Genomic DNA, 24,729 nt, shown 5'->3' on the forward strand with positions numbered 1-24,729 from the left:
GATCGTATATAACGCCTCTTAGGCCGTCATTGTCCGTCTTTTGGCCGATTGAGAAGAACCCTAATCGTTGTGGACGTCTAGAGCAGGAGAGAAAGCTATTGGAACTTGGAGGAACTTGTTAGGCAAGAAGAAGAAGAGTTTGGCCAAAGGAATATCAAGGAGGATCGAGTCCTGAGGTTTGGGGACACAGAGAGTGCGTTTTCAGGTAATACTCGGACCATTTCTGTTATTTTGATGTGTATACGAATCTAGGGTTTATGAAACCCATTTAGTGATTAGATGGGTTATTATGTTATTACCCAGACGTTTATACCCCAGTAATAAGATGTTTAGAAGTCCAGAAAGTCCCATGATTGTATATCTCGGGACCATACGTATTTCAGGAAGCAGTTGCTCGTCTGCATGGCATGGACTCGCCGAGTCTAATGATCAGACTCGGCGAGTAGCTTGAAGATTTACTGGGACTCGCCGAGTTGTTCTTCAGACTCGGCGAGTAGCTTGAAGATTTACTGGGACTCGCCGAGTTGTTCTTCAGACTCGGCGAGTAGCTTGAAGATTCACTGGGACTCGCCGAGTTGTTCTTCAGACTTGGCGAGTGGAGTCAGGGTGGCCCCGCGATTCTTCCATGTGGATCTCGTCGAGTCAAGGGGGATACTCGACGAGTAGAAAGGGAACAACAGGGAAAGTTGGGGAGGACGTCTAGACTCGTCGAGTCGCCTTTGCACTCGACGAGTCCGGTCAAGTTGACCGTTGACCAGAGTTGACCTGCATGTAATTTCTTAGGGTCAGTTGTCTTGGATGATAAGAGTATTAATAAGGGTATATGGTATTATAGGGAGTCTGCAGATCGGCGGATCGAGTGCGAGTGGTTTCAAGAGTTGATAGTTTTCATTACCACGAGGTGAGTCTTCTCACTATACTACACCCGGAAGGGTTTGACTGTGAGGCCGGAAGGTCGAATATGATATGTGTTATTTATGCTATAAATAGAAAGGTAGTTGCTATGCATGATATGTATGTTTATACGGGCCGGAAGGCGATATGTTATGTGACAGAAAGGTCAGGTATGATGTATGATATATGTGCTATGTGTGCTAGATTAAATGTATTATGTGTCGTAAATGTTATGGGCCGGAAGGCAATATGTTACGGGCCGGAAGGCAATATGTTATGGGCCGGAAGGCAATATGTTATGGGCCGGAAGGCGATTATGTTGCGGGCCGGAAGGCAATGTATTGTGGACCAGAAGGTCAGGGCCTGGAAAGGCGTATATGTGTAAGTCGTATACTGGGGAACTCACTAAGCATTTATGCTTACAAGTTGTTATGTATGTGTTTCAGGTACTAGCGAGGACCGTGGGAAGGCGCCGGCATGATGCATACACACTGCTGCTATTTGAGATCTTGGGGATTTTATATATGTATTTGATATGAAACATGGAATAAATGCTATTGGTTGAGTAAAATCACTTTATTTTAAATGAAAAATTTGTTTGAAAATTTGCATTGTTACAATTGGTATCAGAGCCTTGGTTTGAGGGATTCGGGTGTACCTTCGGGTGTAACTGAACTCAAACCGAGGATGTGAGGAAAAAAAATCTTTTAAAAATAATAAAGACATAAATTTTTATAAATGGTAAAGTGGTAAACAAGAACGGAGCACTGTGTACGATCAGCCACCGCCCGAACGGTAAAGATCCCCAGAATACCTTACAATGTTATGTTATGCACTGAATTATGAATTGTTATGCATGCTAGAAGACTAGGTATACATGATAGGACTAGAATGGCCTGTTTTGTGATGCCTTAGTCTAGGGGGATTACTTATATGAGATATTCGGTAGCGTGCAAGTAGATAGTGCATACTAGAAGTAGAGTACTCATTATTCGGGGTTTGGGGAGGAAGATTTGGGACGAATACTGATACGGTGTGGTCGGTAGTATTGGGCCCGTACTACCGAAGGCACCGGGTCGGTGGAAGACCCAAGTAAGAATCCCTGGATATCGGAGACTAAGTAGGGTTGCGTTATCGAGTACAATAGTACTTGATGGAGTCTCTGATAATTTTATGTTGTATTTCAGAGACATCATGGTTACCACACGTCATGGGGCGAGTTCGAGCACCGTGAGTGACGAGGATATTCGTCAGATGATCCAGGAGGAGGTAGCTGCAGCGATCCGGGCCGAGATCTCGGAGATATTTGGGTCTATTAAGACCACATTGATGGAGACGTTCGAGGAGCGGTACGCCGCACTGACTGATGCTGCAGCCGCTGCCGCTACCGCAGCTGTGGCCGCTGCCAGGCCGCAAGGGGGCGATTCGTTGTTGTTCCGGGAATTCAGCAACACGAAACCCCCTGAGTTCGATGGGACGCAGGACCCGATTGCTGCGATGAGGTGGATTGCCGACATTGAGGGATGCTTCTACACTTGCTCATGCCCGGAGCATATGAGGGTATGGTTCGCCTTGAACCAGCTCCGACTGGGAGCGAAGGATTGGTGGAAGTTCGTGACGGCGAACTTCACTCTGGCGGAGATTACAGCGGTGACATGGGAGAGGTTTACTGAGATGTTCAGGGACGAGTATGTTCCCCCAGTGGAGAGGGAATGGTTGATTCAGGAGTTCTTGACCCTTAAGCAGGGTACTGATTCCGTTGTGGTGGTCACACGGAAGTTTCACGAGACGGCGATGTTCTGCCCAGAGCTGGTGTCTTCGGAGCAGTCACGGATGAGCCTGTATTTAGGCGTTTTGAGGAGGGATATCCGAGAGTTTGTGTCAAACTCCACCTATCGTACTTTCACTGAGCTTCAGGCGAACGCCAGGAAGTGCGAGATCGAGTTGGAGACCCAGGCCAGGGAGGAGGCCGAGTCTCGACAGGTGGATCGGCGGCCGGCTCAGTCGCAGCCGGCAGCCAAGCGGATCAAGTCCACTGATTCGAGGATGGGAGGTCCGAAGGGCCGCACTTGCGGAAAGTGCGGCAAGAGTCATGAGGGGGCGTGTCGAGCTGGTGGTTGTTACAAGTGTGGTAAGGAGGGACACATTGCCAGGGATTGCCCTAAGGGGTTTATGGTTTGCTTTCACTGCAACCAGACAGGCCATCGGAAGGCCGAGTGCCCGCAGCTTCGTCAGGGATCTACATCGACTACCAGGACTACTGAGACCCGACCGGCGAAGGTCGAGGCCCCGAGGGCTCGCGGGAGAGCCTTTCAGCTGACTGCGGAGGAGGTCCGCGCTGCGCCCGATGTTGTGGCAGGTATGCTGTAATTCACGTATTTACTTTAAAGTCGAAATGTTATGCTTATGTTAATGTATGTGTAGGTACTTTTCTTGTGAACTCTATGCCTGCTCTAGTGTTATTTGATTCGGGTGCGAGTAGATCCTTTGTATCTTTAGCTTTTAGTCAGCATATCAGCATTAGTCGTGAGCCGTTAAGTCGGCCTCTGAGCGTTTCTATAGCGGCCGAGAGGGTGGTTTGTGCCACGGAGGTTCTTCGGGGATGCGTACTAGAGATTTTCGGGGTTGCGTTTCCGATTGACCTAATTCCTATTGCGATGGGGGATGTCTGTGTCATCGTGGGCATGGACTGGTTGAGCTGATTCAGCGCTGTCATCGACTGTGAGCGCCAGCTGGTGACTATACGAGACCCTAGTGGGGGAGTACTTACGGTATACGGCGAGGGTACCCGTTCAGGATCAGCTTTTTGTTTGGCCGCTAGGGCGAGGCAATGCCTACAGCAGGGATGTAAAGGTTTTGTGGCGTATGTGATGGATACGCGGGAGGCTTCTGAGAGACTGAGGACAGTGGAGGAGGTTCCAGTGGTGCGTGAGTTTCCAGATGTTTTTCCCGAGGAGTTGCCGGGAGTACCTCCTGCGAGGCAAGTGGAGTTTGGTATCGATCTGATTCCGGGGGCTGCGCCTATTGCGAAGGTGCCTTATCGTCTTGCACCTCCAGAGATGCAAGAGTTGTCCTCGCAACTCCAGGAGTTGCTGGGGAAGGGATTTATTCGGCCGAGTAGCTCGCCGTGGGGAGCACCGATTCTGTTCGTCAAGAAGAAGGATGGTTCACACCGGATGTGTATTGATTACCGGGAGTTGAACAAGGTGACGGTCAAGAACCGTTATCCGTTACCGAGGATCGATGATCTATTCGATCAGTTGCAAGGGGCATCTTGGTTTTAAAAGATCGATTTGAGATCAGGGTACCATCAGGTAAGAGTACGGGATGAGGACGTTCAGAAGACAGCATTCAGGACGCGGTATGGGCATTATGAGTTCGTGGTGATGCCTTTCGGGCTCACCAATGCCCCGGCAGTGTTCATGGACCTCATGAACAGGGTATGCAGGCCGATGTTGGATCGGTCTGTGATTGTATTTATCGACGACATCCTAGTGTATTCGCGAACTAGAGAGCAGCATGAGGGACATTTGAGAGAGGTCCTTGAGGTACTGAGGTCGGAGAAGCTATATGCAAAATTCTCCAAATGTGACTTCTGGTTGCGGGAGGTCCAATTTCTTGGACATGTTGTTAATCAGTCAGGGATATTGGTCGATCCGGCCAAGGTGGAAGCAGTGATGAGTTGGGAACCACCGAAGTCACCTTCCGAGATCAGGAGTTTCCTTGGGTTGGCGGGGTACTATCGGAGGTTTATTAGGGACTTCTCCAAGATCGCAGTACCGCTCACCAGATTGACCCGGAAGGGTGTTACATTCTCATGGGGACCCGAGCAACAGACTTCCTTCGAGACACTACGCCAGAGACTGTGCGAAGCCCCGGTATTAGCCCTCCCGGAAGGGATGGAAGATTTTGTTGTATATTGCGACGCATCGATTTCGGGACTGGGTGCAGTGTTGATGCAGAGGGGCCATGTGATAGCTTATGCATCGAGGCAATTAAAGCCTCACGAGGCGAGATATCCCACGCATGACTTGGAGTTGGGGGCAGTAGTGTTCGCTCTCAAGATTTGGCGTCACTACCTGTATGGGGTTCGTTGTACTATATACACGGACCATAAGAGTTTGAAGTATTTGATGGATCAACCCAACCTAAATATGCGTCAGAGGAGATGGTTGGACGTGGTTAAGGATTATGACTGTGAGATCCTATACCACCCAGGGAAGGCTAATGTGGTAGCCGATGCATTGAGTCGTAGGGCTGAGAGCACTCCATTGCGAGATGTATGTCTGAGACTGACGGTGATGACTCCGGTATTGGATGCTATTCGTGGGGCGCAGGCCGAGGTTGTGAGATCCGAGATGCAGAAGAAAGAGCGGGTCGTTGGGTTAATTTCAGAGTTCGTTAAGGATGGACGAGGACTTCTGACGTTTCAAGGTCGGATTTGGGTACCATTCGTGGGCGGTACGCGTACTACTTTGATGGAGGAGGCTCATAGATCGAAATTCTCGATCCATCCCGGTGCTACGAAGATGTATTTGGACTTGAGGAAGGAATATTGGTGGCCTTGTATGAAGAGAGACGTCGCATGGTTCGTTGAGAGGTGTTTGACCTGCCGTAGGGTTAAGGCCGAGCACCAGAGACCGCATGGTAAGTTGCAGCCCTTGGAGATTCCCGAGTGGAAGTGGGAACAGATTACTATGGATTTCATCACCAAATTGCCGAGAACTGCTAGGGGAGTCGATGCAATTTGGGTGATTGTGGATAGATTGACGAAGAGTGCACACTTCCTTGCCATTAGCGAGAGTTCATCAGCGGAGAAGTTGGCAGAGTTATACGTGAGAGAGGTAATATCTCGGCATGGAGTGCCGATCTCGATTGTTTCAGACCGTGATGTACGTTTCACTTCCAGGTTCTGGAAGAAATTCCATGAGGAGCTGGGTACTAAACTACATTTTAGTACCGCATACCATCCCCAGACAGACGGTCAGAGCGAGCGGACGATTCAGACATTGGAAGACATGCTTAGAGCGTGTGTGTTAGACTTCGGGGGTAGCTGGGACGCGCATTTACCCTTGGCTGAGTTTTCCTACAACAACAGCCATCATTCGAGCATCGGTATGCCACCTTTTGAGTTGTTGTATGGTAGGAGGTGTCGGACTCCCATTTGCTGGGGAGAGGTGGGACAGAGAGTGATGGGCAGTACAGAGATCGTACTCCAAACGACAGAGCAGATTCAGCAGGTTAGGCAGAGGTTATTGACCGCCCAGAGCCGACAGAAGAGTTATGCGGACAGACGCCGGTCCGAGCTTGAATTCCAGGTTGGCGACTTCGTTCTCCTGAAGGTTTCTCCTTGGAAAGGAGTGATCCAGTTCAGAAAGAGGGGCAAGTTGGGACCCCGGTTCATAGGTCCATTTCGGGTAATTGCAAGAGTAGGTCGGGTAGCTTATCGGCTAGAGTTGCCAGCAGAGTTGGGACAGATTCACAATACCTTTCACGTATCACAGTTGAGGAAGTGTATAGCCGATGAATCGGCAGTGGTTCCGTTAGAGGATATTCAGGTGGATGCGAGTCTGAATTACGCTGAGAGACCAGTAGCTATCAGGGATCGGAAGATCAAGGTTCTGCGAAACAAGGAGGTACCTCTGGTGTTGGTTCAGTGGCAACACCGGAAGGGATCGGAGATGACTTGGGAGCCGGAACGTGAGATGCGGGAGCAACATCCGGAGTTATTCGCAGAGTGAGACTTCGAGGGCGAAGTCTAGTTCTAGTGGGGGAGAGTTGTAACAGCCCGTAATTTCAGGTATTGCTTTAAAACTATTTTTGGGGGCATTTTAGGAAGGGACTCGGCGAGTTGGAGCCAGACTCGCCGAGTAGGACCGCAGACTTGGTCGCGGGTTCGCGACTGGACTCGACGAGTCCAGATATGGACTCGGCGAGTCGACGCTGTTCAGCAGAAACCCTAGCCGTTTGGTTTTGGATCGTATATAACGCCTCTTAGGCCGTCATTGTCCGTCTTTTGGCCGATTGAGAAGAACCCTAATCGTTGTGGACGTCTAGAGCAGGAGAGAAAGCTATTGGAACTTGGAGGAACTTGTTAGGCAAGAAGAAGAAGAGTTTGGCCAAAGGAATATCAAGGAGGATCGAGTCCTGAGGTTTGGGGACACAGAGAGTGCGTTTTCAGGTAATACTTGGACCATTTCTGTTATTTTGATGTGTATACGAATCTAGGGTTTATGAAACCCATTTAGTGATTAGATGGGTTATTATGTTATTACCCAGACGTTTATACCCCAGTAATAAGATGTTTAGAAGTCCATAAAGTCCCATGATTGTATATCTCGGGACCATACGTATTTCAGGAAGCAGTTGCTCGTCTGCATGGCATGGACTCGCCGAGTCCAATGATCAGACTCGGCGAGTAGCTTGAAGATTTACTGGGACTCGCCGAGTTGTTCTTCAGACTCGGCGAGTAGCTTGAAGATTTACTGGGACTCGCCGAGTTGTTCTTCAGACTCGGCGAGTAGCTTGAAGATTCACTGGGACTCGCCGAGTTGTTCTTCAGACTCGGCGAGTGGAGTCGCGGTGGCCCCGCGATTCTTCCACGTGGATCTCGTCGAGTCAAGGGGGATACTCGACGAGTAGAAAGGAAACAACAGGGAAAGTTGGGGAGGACGTCTAGACTCGTCGAGTTGCCTTTGCACTCGACGAGTCCAGTCAAGTTGACCGTTGACCAGAGTTGACCTGCATGTAATTTCTTAGGGTCAGTTGTCTTGGATGATAAGAGTATTAATAAGGGTATATGGTATTATAGGGAGTCTGCAGATCGGCGGATCGAGTGCGAGTGGTTTCAAGAGTTGATAGTTTTCATTACCACGAGGTGAGTCTTCTCACTATACTACACCCGGAAGGGTTTGACTGTGAGGCCGGAAGGTCGAATATGATATGTGTTATTTATGCTATAAATAGAAAGGTAGTTGCTATTCATGATATGTATGTTTATACGGGCCGGAAGGCGATATGTTATGTGACAGAAAGGTCAGGTATGATGTATGATATATGTGCTATGTGTGCTAGATTAAATGTATTATGTGTCGTAAATGTTATGGGACGGAAGGCAATATGTTATGGGCCGGAAGGCAATATGTTACGGGCCGGAAGGCAATATGTTACGGGCCAGAAGGCAATATGTTATGGGCCGGAAGGCGATTATGTTACGGGCCGGAAGGCAATGTATTGTGGACCGGAAGGTCAGGGCCTGGAAAGGCGTATATGTGTAAGTCGTATACTGGGGAACTCACTAAGCATTTATGCTTACAAGTTGTTATGTATGTGTTTCAGGTACTAGCGAGGACCGTGGGAAGGCGCCGACATGATGCATACACACTGCTGCTATTTGAGATCTTGGGGATTTTATATATGTATTTGATATGAAACATGGAATAAATGCTATTGGTTGAGTAAAATCACTTTATTTTAAATGAAAATTTTGTTTGAAAATTTGCGTTGTTACACTACGAGTGGGTATTCTGCCAATCAGAGGCAGCGGATTGCGTTGGGCTCCATAGTTAAAGCTTCCCAAGGCAATAGGCGGACACGATATCATTTTGAGTGACCGTTGACGGATTAAATCCACACGCTCCTTGCAAATTGAAGAAAACGGACACAATAGAAAACTAAGGGAACGCGTGTCGGAGAGATTAGTTAGACTGCTCGGTGTTCAAATGTTTGTTATCTTTAATCAAGATAATAGAATCACCTTCTGAATTTGGCAGTCACTTCAGAAAATCCCTAAGGGTTAGGCAAGTCATGATCATAGCCTACCACCCATGAAATGACAGACGGAATAATAGGATGATTCAACCATTAGGGATTGTGCAGGAAAATGCATTTGACTGACCTTCGTAAAGTTTGGGATACCCAATTGCCAACTAGTCAAGTCCTTTACTATATTGACATTTGGAGTTGCTCCTTTCAAAAACCTTCATTGGTCGCAAGCGTAGAACCTCTCTGCACTGGACTAAGGTAAGTCCCACACAACTAGTCGGATGCCAAATTTCAGACAATATAGTCGCTGATCCAGAAACCATTCGAGGAAACTGCCAAGCAGAATGTTCGAATCCAAAAACGACCTAGAACTTCTAGGACCAACCAGGAAAGTTACGCATTCCATAAGAGAAAAACCTTTGGAACTCCAGGATGATGATCACGTCAAATGGGAATCTCACCCTAGAAGGGCATCATGTATTTTAGATGCATGGGATGCTAAATGCAAAAGTGCTTAGGACCATGTGAGATTCTCAATAGAATTGGCCTAGTAGCTTACAGGTCCCGTCTATTTAGGAAATTCAGTACATTTCACCCTATCCTTCCACGTGTATAGAGATTGAAAAAGCGGTTGTCCGTTGAGACTCTTATTATTCCACTCGGTTAGATTTATGTAAGTAAAAGCCTCGTCTCGGTAAAGAAATTTGTAGAAATCCAGTTCAGTGAAGGAAACCCTTGGAAACCCTAGTCAGTGGAGTCCAGCGAACGAAAACGAAACCGTACCTCGTGGCGAAAGACTTCTAACGCGTATTCTGCTGACTTGATTTCCCTAGAGATCGGGTGAACCATATGAATTATGTGTATCCGTACCTTCCACCTCATCCATGTATATTGCTTAAACTCTAATTTCGAGACGAAATTCCCTCTAATAGGGGGATGATGTGGCAACCCTAAAAAAATTGTCTTATAAAGTCCAGCCAATCAATCGAGAGTCAGACTCATTTTTGCTATCTTTTAGCATTGTTAAGGAGCGTTTTATGAGTTCTAAGCCTAGTATACTTAAGGATTGGTTATAGGGATATGTTATCCTCAGTTCATTGAGTTGTTTTCAGCCAAACACTCCTTCAAGAGGAGTGTACGGCCGTACACATGGGTGTACGGCCGTACACTTGATGTGGTCGTACACCACCTCATATATATAAGCCATTCCTTCATTTCGATTCATTTCTTCCATTTTCAAGTCAAGAAATTGGATTCTCTCTCAACTATCATAAAGTTTTTCACCTTGATCTTCAAGAATGTAAGCCTTTCTTCCTTTTGATTAGTTGTTATCCTTCTTAATCTAGCATCACCCTTTGATTTCATCCATGAAAATCATCTATTTGGGTAGAGCTTAAAGATCTTCATCTTTCACCAAGAACACCAAGAACACACACTTGTTCTTGGTGGCCGTGAACCCTCTTCAAGCTTCCAAATCGTAAGTATCCTTTCCATATGCTTAGTATACGTTAGGAACTCTTGTTTAACACCCTAGAAACGACCATTTTACAAGAATAAAAGGTGTTTACGGCCGTACACCCTTACATAGCCATACACACCTCAAAACACTCCAAAAGTACCTCCAAAATAAGAACTCAATTCATATTCTTGTTGAGCAATAGACCCACTAGCTTCCCCATGGTTTAAACTGTTGGGTTTTGAGCATTCTAACACTCCTAAGTGTACATGCAACCCTAAATACCTTGGATCTATGTTTTCTCTATTATACATGCAAATAAGAACATCCAAGGTATTATCCTAATCTAGCATACAAAAACTATGAATGTAACAAGATAGAATACATACCTCTTGATGTAGCTTGATGTCTTCAAGCTTTAAGAGCTTAGCCCCAATAGTGTGGAAGCCTCAAGTGGAATCACAAATCACCAAGACACCTTGGAATACTTTAGAGAATATGATTACTTGGTTCTCTCTAGTGAAATTGGCTAGCCCTTCTTTAGTGTATCCACACTAGTGCCCATTTCACCAACCAAGGACATCTTTATATAGTATGGAGGATTAGGGTTAAACCCTAATACCCATGACCTATCATTTCCTAGGATCCATGGGTTAAACACTCCATGGACTATCCATGAAAGCTTAGCCCAACCTAAATGAACTTGGCCCATTCCATATATATAAGAGTCCATATTTAATTAGTTCCTTTTGATCACTTAATTAATTATAAATTAATTCTTGATCAATACTAATTAAATAATATGATTCCATAATAATATATTAGAACTTATAATATATTAATATTAATCATAAACATACTATTCTCAAAAGATTATCCATATAAATTGTGTCGGTGAAGTGCAACCCAAATGGACCATGCCGGGTCGGGTCAAGTACATACCAAATATAGTTATGGACTTAGACATTAATCCAACAGTCTCCCACTTGGATAAGTCTAAAACTATTATTGCGTATGACTTCAAACCTAACTGGCAATCGTAGCTCTTAAAGCCGCTGTCGAACTCTGACCTTGTCGGTGAACTCTGACCTTTGTCAATGACTTGTCCATTAGATAAGGGATCATATATTCCTCCATTCTAGATATCATATGGACTGAGACATGGATTATAATCATTCTCTCTGTCCATTAGTTGTTTCCCGATTTGCGATTTATGACGACTGACTAATTGAACAAATCAAATCAGTCCTGGCCCGGCCGAGCACTTCCATTTGTCATCATCAAATCATCGAGGGGCCTACAGATATCGCTTTTATCCCGAAGGTAAAAGGAACGGATAAACTTCGACTCATATGGCTTGTTCCACTACTTGTTGAATCATACACAAAGGCACGTTTTATAACACCGAGTTACCGTATGCGTTTTCGTGCAATCAATGTACTATCAACTCATAGTAACAACTCATATCTCTAGGTTTGAAGAATATAAGATATTATCGTCTCATGATCACTCGTGATAAAATCCATGAAGTGATTCCAATGAGCGCGGGTTGAATCCAATACTCAGAACTTATGAGCACTCATGAGTGTTGTAGCCCTTTGTCCAACACCTTAGACCTCTACAAGCCAACCCATGACAGTCTTAATTCATATCTACTTCCAACATATGACCGACTGTGGATGGTTTGAATAACTTAGTCATTCCGGAAGAATAACCCAGTTTATTCGGGAAGTCAAAACATGCAAAATGAAACACAATAATAATTGAATCCAATATGGTATCAACCCTTTGAACATAAATAAAACACCTTTTATTTATCACCATATGATTACACATTATTCATTGTATACTGTTTCAGCTATCAACTTTATTCTTGAATTTAAAACAATAGTTGTCCCATGCTCCAAGCATGTACACTATGTTTTCTTAAACACTAGTCATGCCACACACCAAGTATGCATACTATGTTTGTCTATGATCTTTACTTTGTGAACTAGATCAATTGAACATAGCTTCAATGATTCTCTTTTCACACTCTCAAATCCTTACTGCAAATGCAAGAATTCCAAATTCATGTCATTTACTGAAATCTGTTAGATTCTAAACTTATATGCATTGATACTCTTGTAACGATTATGCACAAACTCACAAAGACTTGGCAACAATCATTACAGAGTATTCCAAAGGAGATCAACTCCTTGGAAATATCCTTCTTGCATTAAGTTTCCTTAATCTTACACAGATTGAAAATTCTAACTTTGAAACATTTCCAGATTCCATTATGACTATCACTTCTGAACAAGAGTTGCCTCCTTACAGATTATGTCAATATGGTCCTTCCAGAATTATCACTATACTTCCAATTGTCCTTGAGTAAACAACCTTTGGTAAACCTTAGATTGTCCTCGATAATTGTTTAATCCTTTTAGTCATATCCAGTTCTAAACCTTTTCCCTCCTTAATGCCCCAGGCATTTGGAAAATTTTAGAAAGGATGAATATAGCACATGTAATCGATCCTATATCCGAAGCATATGGGACACGATTCATGATGTCTCACATAAAGACTAAACCAGTCTTTTGCTATACTATTACCATTTCAATTTGCCAAGTTCTCATAATTCAGATTATGAAAAGGGATGCCGTAATCATAATCGAATTTTAGAACGCAAATAATGGACCCGTATACAGAATTTCCTTATGTTGAGCCATTCCAACATGAAATTCATATATATCCTTGACTAAATGATTAAAACCTCACGATCTAAGCTTATAGATTTGAGATGAAGTATAATTTCCTCTCCCTTAATTATAGCAAAACAACTCTTTCCCAATTGAAACTTCTGTTTTTCTATAATTAACATTGCTAACTTGCAATACTTATCATAATTATCATGCTCCCACTAACATGATGATTATTAGCATAACACTTATGTTCCCACTAGCTTTGACATGTACCCAGAAATCAGCTGGACTTCTAGAAATCAATACTTCATTGACTTTCTTACCAAAGTTCAGATTTCTGATACAAGATTGTTTTGATAAGACTTTATCAAAATCATACACCTTCCCTTAGATAGCACACTTGTGAGTCTAAACAATTATGAAGAGGTATGCCGTAATCATAATGGTTAGACCTTTTTGCCACTTCTCACAAGTTCAGGTTAGTGTGCCGGTAAACCACACACGCTCCACTAACGACTTTGAGAATGCAAATATCACAATTGCTATCTAGCTAAAATCTACTTAGTGAAAGTGTTTCCTCACCATCATTTTCATGAATCGGAGAGAAACCTTATGACACTTGGATTTAATGGTGTATGTGTTCTTATCCATGTGAATTGTCAAAATCATAGTCACAAGACAAGGATAATGACAAATCCGAACTCATATGGACTGAACTCAATCTTAAATTCTTGCCGCCTGGCAGTTCAAGGGCCTGCCATTGCTTCCAAGTTGTTTGTGCAACACATTGAGAACTCTAAGAACTCATATGCAAAACCAACTTTAACTGGAATGGGCACAGAATATGTCAACACGATAGGTTATAAACCTCAAGTCGTGTGCTAGTGAAGAACTTCAGGTTTTATTCTTGATTAGTTCTTGAGACTTTCAAGACCTTTAAGACTCCCACTGTCCTCTTGATCTATAAGACTCCCTTGTCAAACATCCAAGAGACAGTGTGGATTCTAATCAAGACAAACACTTCACACAATTGGCCTAAGTTGGTCTTTGTTTTATCCAAAACATCACAACTTGCCAATTTCAAATGTACAAGAGTAGGAAACTTTTACTCTTACATTTGACAAGTGTTTTATACCTTCTTTAAGACATGTCACTCAAATTACAATCTTGGAGTATGACTCTAAGACTTGCAGTATGACTCATCTTCTTGATTTAACCATTTAAACAATTCAAGATCCCTCTTCTTAGTCATAAGAATGCACTAAGACTTCCTTAGAGAACTAATTGTGCTATGGTTTCTTAATTATTAAGATGATCACAAAAACTGATAATAAAGTACTCTCCCATCTTTTCAGATTTGAGAAACTTTTATCCTTCTGCCTAATTTGATTCTTCTTATTCGCTCTGTCATACATTGGAACCTTTTCCAATGTCTTAGAGTTACACTTAAGCTTGTAAGTATAATCATATTTACTGAGCTTTAGTAAACTATGACGAATAGTCTCATCAATCTTTTGTGGTGGACTTGACCAGTGCACAAGACTATGTACTCGATCCCTTAGTCCATTACTTGACTCACACATCCATGTGACCGAGTAATTAGTCTTAATTTTCCAATACTTGAAAGTTCTCATTCATCATGCTATACAACTTGCATGATTCCAAGTTCCGGTCCAAATGAAACTTGGGTGATGAGAATCTTTCCTTATTTGGTAAATATAGACATTACCACAAATGAAAGAATCAACTTCATATTTCCACTCTTGCTTTTAATGGAATCACATAAGCAACAATTTTTCCTCAAATGCCATTGTAAGGATATTTTAAAATAAATAAAATCAAAAATTTCCTTTTATTTTAAAACATTGTGGAAAAACTAATCCTTACAATCCATATGAAAACTTGTTGTTATCTATTCCTAAGCAAAAATATCATAACTCCTAAGAAGTAGCTCAAGAATCTGATTTTCAAGCTATGCGATAGAAATCCATCTACGCGATCAGATTCAGCATATTCTTTCTTTAAGTTTCTTCACTTTTCTTTGATTCTTAAACATCACCATGTGACCCAATCACATCATGTATCAAGAATCTCATAATAGAAACTTAACAGAGTTAGATAGTGGACTTTACCTGAAGTAGAGTCAAACTTATTGACTTTAACATCCTTAGGTAAATTTGGCAGCTTCACAATCAATGCCCCTTCCTTTGGCAATATAAACATATGGACCCTTTGATAATGGTACACGAGACTATCATAGACTTAGCTTTTCTCTTTACCATTTGGTCAACCGAGTTGACTATGGCCGATCCCTTTCCACTGGGAAGAGAGAGCTTTACTAGATATCCAATGTCATCATTGTCAATGTCCATAAAGTTTTAGGAAGTTGATCTTAGCAAATAGATAAGATCATTAAGGGTCTTGTCATAGTCTGTTTCATAGGTGTTCCAAAAGAACTCACTATGTAACTTAGAAAGTAGTTGAACCACCAACTTTCTCAAGACTTTGACACCCAACTCTCCCGGCTTGTCAATATGTGACTACATCTCCAAGATGTGATCACACCTAGACCTTACCTTGCCAATAGGGCTTGAGTGACCTTAAACTTTTCAAGAACTTGTGGGTTAGGGAGAATAATTGGAGGAGGAGAAAGAAGTATGATATCCATGGGACATCATCCTCATTAGGAAACCTTGTTTCAAGAGATTTGGGAAGATCATAGGTGTCTAAACCAGACATCTTTTGGGAGATATTCAAGATAGTTGATTTAAAGTCCTTAATATGACACCCAATATGAAATATTAAGGCTAGGACCCAACAAACTATTTTATAACTTAGAAGAGGTATGCCGTAATCCAAGCTATAAAATATTTGAAGGTAGGTGAATGACGATTCACCAATTTCCACCAAGATAAACGAAATGTATTATTAGGTTTTAATTGGTTTTGAAACTCCTAGATCTTTGAGATTCATTGAACTGTTCAAAGTCATGTTTCAATCTCGAGTGTGCCCTTCAGGTTTTGTGACTGGGATGCCGAGGATCACAAAACAAGGTGTGAAGTAACCATGCAAATCACTTGGTACCCTTAATAAATTACCCCTCAATCGATGTGCCGGTTAACCACACACGCTCCATCGATACTATGATAAATATTAAGTCACCCTTTACCTACCTTGTTAAGTCCAAGTTAGTGTGCCGGTTAACCACACACGCTCCACTAACGACTTAGACAAAGTGTAAAGTGTAATTTCATGGGTTAGCACCTTATTCACATTTTTCCTAAGTAACTAAGATTGGGTATTATTAAGAGTTTAGTTACTTAGTATTATCATTAATACTTTTAATGAAGGAGAATTATAGTCTTGTCAAACCCGTTCGGCTAACGACCCTCCACCGGTCAAGCAAGCGGTGGGTGAGAGTGGACACCCATTAAGTTGCCATTTTATAGGCAACAACTGTAACAGCCTGGAATTCCAAGTATTGTAATAATTATGTTTTGGGGTGTTTTAAGAGGGGACTCGGCGAGTTGGAGCCTAGACTCACCGAGTAGGATCGCAGACCTGGTCACGGGTTCGCGACTGGACTCGACGAGTCCAGATATGGACTCGGCGAGTCTGCGCTGTTTAGCGAAAACCCTAACCGTTCAGGTTTGGGACGTATAAAAAGGACTCATTGGCCGTCATTGTTCAGTTTAGCCTTCTGAGAAGAACCCTAAATCGATTGTGTGCATCTGGAGCAAGGATTATAGGCCATTATTGATTATAGAAGAGTGGTTGTGCAAGGAAGAGAAGGGATTGGCTAAAGGAGCAGCAAGGGAGTCACATTCTGAGGATTGGGGACACAGAGAATACATCATCCAGGTAAGAATTCGAGTATACTCTGCTATGTTGATGTGTTTATGGAATTAGGGTTTGTGGAACCCTTTTGTGATTAGATTGAATGCTACCCTAGTCCCCCAAACGATTGTGACTCTGTATTGGGACCTTTGGAGGTCCAGAATGTCCCATGCCTGTACATTTCGGGAATTGGTGAAGGTTTTGGATTGGAATCCTTATGCCTTAGGTCAATATGTATGTTATGAATCATGGGGTGTATCATGAGCACCAAAATGAGGACCTTACGTGATGGACCAGTCTGGGAAGGCCAGGCCTATGAATGGTCGGAGCAGTTCTGCCATTAGAAAGCAGTTTGAGCGGTTGCATGGCATGGACTCGCCGAGTCCGATGAACAGACTCGGCGAGTAGCTTGAAGAATAACTAGGACTCGTCGAGTTGTTCTTCAGACTCGGCGAGTTGAGTCGGGGTGGCCCCGCGATTCTTCCAGGAGGAACTCGTCGAGTAAAAGGGGATACTCGACGTGTAGAAAGGGTGTCTTAAGGAATCGGTGAGTTAAGGGCGAGTGGACTCAGAGTCGTTGAACTCGGCGAGTCTTGGGGTGACTCGGCGAGTTAGATCGCGGGTTGAGTGAAGTTCTGAGTAAGGGGACTCGGCGAGTCATAGGGTTGACTCGGCGAGTAGGGTCAGTCAGGGGTTGACTTTGACCTTGTCTTTGACCAAGGATTGACCAGTGGTTCCAGGGGTATTTTGGTAATTGTTGTTATTGTTTGAGTTCATTGCATTGGTGACTGTCCAGAGGTGGAGATCGTATCAGTGATCGGAGCAGCTTGAGCTATCTGTTCAGTCGGCAGTTTCGAGGTGAGTTATCCTCACTATATCGCTAGGGTTTATGGCACCAATGCCAACCCTTTTATCGGATGGAAATCCGGGTAGTTGTCAGTTGTTATATGTTATGGGCCGGAAGGCAATATATGTTATGGGCCGGAAGGCATTACTATGTGGACCGGAAGGTCATGGCCTGGAAAGGCGTATGTATGCATTTAGTATGTTGACTGATTCATAGAGTAATGTTATGATAGTGACCGGCTAGACCAGTATCTTGTTAGAGTAATGCTATGATATGTGATCTGTGATCGATTGTTGTCTATGAACTGTTATATGATTGTCTGTTATGTTATATCTGCATTTTATGCTTATGGGCCGGAAGGCAATATGTTATGGGCCGGAAGGCGATATGTTATGGGCCGGAAGGCGATTATGTTGTGTGATGGACCGGAAGGTCGGCGTGGGTAGGACCGGAAGGTTTACCCAGCAGGGATGGAAGTCCCCTGAGACACATGGACCGGAAGGTCAGGGCCTGGAAAGGCGTATATGTGGTTGGTATTCTGGGGGTATCTCACTAAGCTTTCGGGCTTACAGTTGTGGTTTTATGTTTCAGGTTCTCAAGAGTCTGTGGCAAGGCAAAGGCGTGATCGTACCTTTTCACGCGTTGGTGTTTTATGATATGAACCTGGGAAATTACTCTGTTTAATAATGTATTGAAAACCTTTTTGCAACAATGTTAATAAAATGGGTGATTTTGAAAAGTTTTAATTGTTTTGAAATTTTGGATGTTACAAGTTGGTATCAGAGCCTTGGTTTGAGTGAATTGGGGAAACATTCATGTGACTCCAGTCTCAAATCGAGGAGGATTTTAAAAAGAGATATTAAAATGAGAAATTAAAATGGTTTTCAAATTTAGTAAAAGGAGGACGCGGAGGTCCGATCAGCCGGAGCCAGTAAGTAACCCCAAGATACCATACGTGATATTTGTTTTATTGAGCTTGATAGAACAGCATGCTAGAGTTAGGCTAGGGATCTTCAGGAATTCATGATAATGTTGCCTGATTTGTGATGCCTGTAGCCTAGGGTCCCTTATGGGATATTCTCAGTGTTCCTCTAGTGGTGAGGGTTGATAGTTGTTATGCATGTTCCCTAGGGTATTGTGGTAGTACTTCATACAAATATGGGTAGGTGTGGAAGGTAGTATGGGCCCGTACTACTGAAATCACAGGACCCATACGCGTATCAGGGAAACCATGGTCTCTAGGGTAGGGTTGCGAGAGTTGGATCCCAGGATTGTGGGAAGTGTCTGAGATTGGTAGGGTGCCTTCAGTATGGAGATTTCGAGGCATGATGATAGTGGATCCGGATCAGGATCAGGAGCGGGGGAGCGAGTTCCGGGTGAATCGGTGCCGTCGGAGGTTATCGATCGGACGAGCACGAGCGAGCGGGATGCGAGGATTCGCGAGATCCTGCGTGATGAGGTTGCTGTATTGTTACGGGCTGAGTTGCTAGAATGGTTTGGGTCGATCAGGACCACCATGGTTGAGGAGTTTAATGAGCAATATGCGGCTCTCGCAGAGACGGCTGCCGCCGCGGTTACAGCGGCTGTAGCAGCGGCAAAGGGAAGACCTAGTCGGGGTTTCAGTATCGAAACTTCTATTATACGAAGCCTCCCACATTCGATGGAGTTTAGGACCCGATTGTTGCTACGAGATGGTTATCAGACGTGGAGGGGTGTTTCTCCACGAATTATGCCCTGCTGATCAGAGGGTGAGGTGTGTTCTGAACCTATTGAGGCTCGGAGCGAAGGATTGGTAGAGATTGACTACGGGGTCATTTTTTTCGATGTGCAAAGAGCTGCGGTTTCATGGGATCAACTCAGAGAGATGTTCAGTACTCGCTATGTTCCGCGGGATGAAAAGGAGAGATTGGCTCGGGAATTCCTTGAGCTGAAGCAGGATTTGGAGTCGGTGACTGAGATCACCAGGATGTTTATTGAGAGGGCGATGTTTTGCCCTGAGTTCGCTTCGGAGCAGGCTCAGATGTCCTGATATCTGAGTATGCTCAAGAGGGATATCAGACAGTTCGTGTCTGCGCAGAGGTGTGAGACCTTGTTGGAGTTGCAGGAGGCCGCCATGTGGCGTGAGTTAGAGGTTGAGTTGCAGTTGCGTGAGCTGAGGCAGGCCCCGATGCAGTCGCAGTCGGCGCCGAAATGGTCCAGGATCGTAGATGTTAGAATGGGGGATCGAAGCGGCCACACTTGTGGGAAGTGTGGGAGGGGTTACACCGGAGCTTGCTGGTCCGGTGGTGCACGCCGCAAGTGCGGAAAGGAGGGGCACGGTGCACGGGATTGTCGGCAGTCAGTGCCAATTTGGGATTTGAGGATTTGTTATCAGTGTCGGCAGGATGGACATTTGAGGGTCAACTGTCCACAGCTTTCTGCAGGACCGGTGCAGGCTCTAGCACCGGCCACCTTGAGGAGTTCAGGAGGAGGACAGGATGGAGCGGAGCCCCAAGGGCTCAGGGTCGTGCTTATCGGCTTGCGGCAGAGGGAGACGGAGCAGTGCCAGAGGCAGCTGCGGGTATGATGCTTTCTTGATGTCTTGATTAGCTTGCGTTGATTGTGGCGTATTGTTTGTGCTGGAAGTGTGGATTTCGATGCGGTATTCGTTGTTTCGCGGGTTTGGCATGGTTATGGATTGGTGTTTCAGGTTTTCGCTTTGACATTCGTTGTCCCCTGATGGTTTGATATAGTTATAGTTTGGTGTTTTGGTGCCGGTAGCCTTGTGCGGTTTTCGATGTGGTATTCAACCTTTGGCAGGTTGTGGGTTTGGTTACGGGTTATTGTTGGGAATTCCATTGGTTATCGTTCGTGAGGGTTGTTAGTGGAGATGCGGCACTGGGTTGAATGTCGGGTAGCATCTGCAGTCGTGGAGTGGATAATTGAAAGACCAGATTCTTTTGAGCGGATTGATTAGGGGAGAGATGTGCTTTGCTGAGGGTTGCTTATGCTCGTGGGAAGCAGTCAGTGGCTAAATGTTCTCTTGTGCAGGATTGTTCTGAAAGGTCGTTAATGACGATCGGTGGCAGTTAATCAGTGCTTTAGTGGGGGAGAATTGGAGAATTCTCCGGGAGATCGATGAGTATGTGAGGGTGCTTAGCTGTTAGGATTCAGCAGCGTTGTCAGCTCAGAGTATAGGCCGACAAGAGCGAGTGTCGGGTATGCGGGGTGGGATACAGACCTAGGGCATTTGATTGTGGAGGCCTGAGAGGAGGCTGGGATCAAGCTTGAGTAAGTAATCGGGATTATGCGATTGGAGTATTGGTACGTTTGAGGTACGTGATGGGTTGTACTGCATTAATCTCACGGGATTATATTGCGCATGTTTCTAGAGCTGGAACCGGAAGGTTCCCAGAGTTAGAACCTAAGGGTTCGCAGAGTTTGGGTGTACGGACCCACAAGGATATAGCCTCGAGTGGCTAGTATGTGTTATGAGAGTCGGTCCAGTCATGCTTGAGACTCTGTTGGTATTGTTGGATCAGTTTGAGATTGCGGATCGTATATGTTGCAGTGTGATTGCATTGGAAGGTCTGGCCCCGGGTTAGTGATCTTGTTTAGCTGAGGCAGTGATTTTGATGAGTGGAGAGAGTGCATGGGACTGAGAGCCCCTGCAATGAGAACCAGAGTATGTGAATAGCGGTTACGCAAAAAGGGTGGTGTCGCTTGGGGCAAGCACCGTGGCACCGGTTGGAGTGGCAGTATGGCCAAAAGGGTCCCTTGGAAGGAAAAGAGAAAGGTGTGTAACTCCGAAGGGGAGCGCAAGTCCACGAGAAGGAAAGCTGCAGAGCAGAAGTTATGGTTAGAGTGTTTCGAGTATGGCTTTGAGCATCGTGTTCGCGGCAGCGAAGTAGGAACCCATCCGGTTTGGGGATGCCTGTTGAGGCTCAGAAGGGATGCAGGGGGAGAAAGAATCTTAATATCTCCGTGTGATTCTGATCAGAGTGTAGGGTGGATGTAGTGGTTCATCTTGGGAGATGTTCGAGGATATCATCAGTGTATCGGGTCTTCCAACCTACGGGTGTTGGGGCTAGTTCAGCATGTGTATGTGATGGCAAGAGGAGAACTTGTGAGGGTTGCTCTGAGAGTGAGGATGGATCTCTCGGTCGGTCCGGAATGGACAAAGTGGGCTTTGTATCGGGGATCCGGTGGTTCATGGTTCCTAACCCTTATGGGTCGAGGGATCGTTGAGATTTAGAGCAGAGTTGCATCTTGGGTAATTTTCGGTTACAGAGAGTGATGTGCAGTTCAGAGATCGTGCTTCAGTCGGCAGAGCAGGTTCAGCAGGTTAGACAAAGGTTATTGACCGCCCAGAGCCGACAGGAAAAGTTATGCAGACAGACGCCGGTCCGAGCTTGAGTTTCAGGTCGGCGACCTCGTACTCCTGAAGGCCTCTCCTTGGAGAGGAGTGATTCGATTCAGGAAGAGGGGCAAGTTGGGGCCCCGGTATATTGGGCCTTTTCATGTGATTGCGGGGGTAGGCCGGGTGGCCTAACGGTTGGAGTTGCCCACGGATTTGAGACAAATCCACGATGTTTTTCATGTGTCGCAATTGAGGAAGTATATAACTGATGAGTCGGCAGTGATTCCATTAGAAGACATTCAGGTGGATGCAAGCCTGAATTATGCCGAGAAGCCAGTGGTCATCAGAGAACGGAAGATCGAGGTTCTGAGGAATAAGGAAATACCTCTGGTGTTAGTTCAGTGGTAGCACCGGAGGGGATCGGAAATGAACTGTGATCTGGAACGTGTTATGTGGGAGCAGCATTCGGGGCTATTTTCAGAGTGAGACTTCGAGGGCGAAGTCTAATCCTAGTGGCGGAGAATTGTAACAGCCCGGAATTCCAAGTATTGTAATAATTATGTTTTGGGGTGTTTTAAGAGGGGACTCGGCGAGTTGGAGCCTAGACTCACCGAGTAGGATCGCAGACCTGGTCGCGGGTTCGCGACTGGACTCGACGAGTCCAGATATGGACTCGGCGAGTCTGCGCTGTTTAGCGAAAACCCTAACCGTTCAGGTTTGGGACGTATAAAAAGGACTCATTGGCCGTCATTGTTCAGTTTAGCCTTCTGAGAAGAACCCTAAATCGATTGTGTGTATCTGGAGCAAGGATTATAGGCCATTGTTGATTATAGAAGAGTGGTTGTGCAAGGAAGAGAAGGGATTGGCTAAAGGAGCAGCAAGGGAGTCACATTCTGAGGATTGGGGACACAGAGAATACATCATCCAGGTAAGAATTCGAGTATACTCTGCTATGTTGATGTGTTTATGGAATTAGGGTTTGTGGAACCCTTTTGTGATTAGATTGAATGCTACCCTAGTCCCCCAAACGATTGTGACTCTGTATTGGGACCTTTGGAGGTCCAGAATGTCCCATGCCTGTACATTTCGGGAATTGATGAAGGTTTTGGATTGGAATCCTTATGCCTTAGGTCAATATGTATGTTATGAATCATGGGGTGTATCATGAGCACCAAAATGAGGACCTTACGTGATGGACCAGTCTGGGAAGGCCAGGCCTATGAATGGTCGGAGCAGTTCTGCCATTAGAAAGCAGTTTGAGCGGTTGCATGGCATGGACTCGCCGAGTCCGATGAACAGACTCGGCGAGTAGCTTGAAGAATAACTAGGACTCGTCGAGTTGTTCTTCAGACTCGGCGAGTTGAGTCGGGGTGGCCCCGCGATTCTTCCAGGAGGAACTCGTCGAGTAAAAGGGGATACTCGACGTGTAGAAAGGGTGTCTTAAGGAATCGGTGAGTTAAGGGCGAGTGGACTCAGAGTCGTTGAACTCGGCGAGTCTTGGGGTGACTCGGCGAGTTAGATCGCGGGTTGAGTGAAGTTCTGAGTAAGGGGACTCGGTGAGTCATAGGGTTGACTCGGCGAGTAGGGTCAGTCAGGGGTTGACTTTGACCTTGTCTTTGACCAAGGATTGACCAGTGGTTCCAGGGGTATTTTGGTAATTGTTGTTATTGTTTGAGTTCATTGCATTGGTGACTGTCCAGAGGTGGAGATCGTATCAGTGATCGGAGCAGCTTGAGCTATCTGTTCAGTCGGCAGTTTCGAGGTGAGTTATCCTCACTATATCGCTAGGGTTTATGGCACCAATGCCAACCCTTTTATCAGATGGAAATCCGGGTAGTTGTCAGTTGTTATATGTTATGGGCCGGAAGGCATTACTATGTGGACCGGAAGGTCATGGCCTGGAAAGGCGTATGTATGCATTTAGTATGTTGACTGATTCATAGAGTAATGTTATGATAGTGACCGGCTAGACCAGTATCTTGTTAGAGTAATGCTATGATATGTGATCTGTGATCGATTGTTGTCTATGAACTGTTATATGATTGTTTGTTATGTTATATATGCATTTTATGCTTATGGGCCGGAAGGCAATATGTTATGGGCCGGAAGGCGATATGTTATGGGCCGGAAGGCGATTATGTTGTGTGATGGACCGGAAGGTCGGCGTGGGTAGGACCGGAAGGTTTACCCAGCAGGGACGGAAGTCCCCTGAGACACATGGACCGGAAGGTCAGGGCCTGGAAAGGCGTATATGTGGTTGGTATTCTGGGGGTATCTCACTAAGCTTTCGGGCTTATAGTTGTGGTTTTATGTTTCAGGTTCTCAAGAGTCTGTGGCAAGGCAAAGGCGTGATCGTACTGTTTCACGCGTTGGTGTTTTATGATATGAACCTGGGAAATTACTCTGTTTAATAATGTATTGAAAACCTTTTTGCAACAATGTTAATAAAATGGGTGATTTTGAAAAGTTTTAATTGTTTTGAAATTTTGGATGTTACAACAACCTTATACCGACCTTATAGACCGGCTTCGTGAATGAGGCGTACTAGCGGTAAGACTGACTTTACTCTTATACATATATATATATTATTAACTTATAATATTATAAAGTATAAGGGTTGAATTTTAACTTTTAAAATTCTAAGGGCTAACTTGGAATTAAAGTATTCATAAGAAAAACTTTTCAAATTCCAAAACTTGAGGGCAAGTTTTGAAACTATTCAAAACTAATTAATTCCATAACTTATGTGTTTAAAGTAGTTTTAATCCAAAAACTCTTCAAGTTCCATAACTTGAGGACAAGTTATGGAAGACTTTAAACTAATAAAAGAACTAGCTTTTTCTTTATTTTATAACTTATGGATTTAATTATGGTTACATATTTTTCTTTAATGAAGTGACTCTTGAAC

Source organism: Lactuca serriola, chromosome 6 (genome assembly GCF_051521515.1).
Source record: "Lactuca serriola cultivar US96UC23 chromosome 6, Lser_US96UC23_V15, whole genome shotgun sequence".
Classification (NCBI taxonomy): domain Eukaryota; kingdom Viridiplantae; phylum Streptophyta; class Magnoliopsida; order Asterales; family Asteraceae; genus Lactuca; species Lactuca serriola.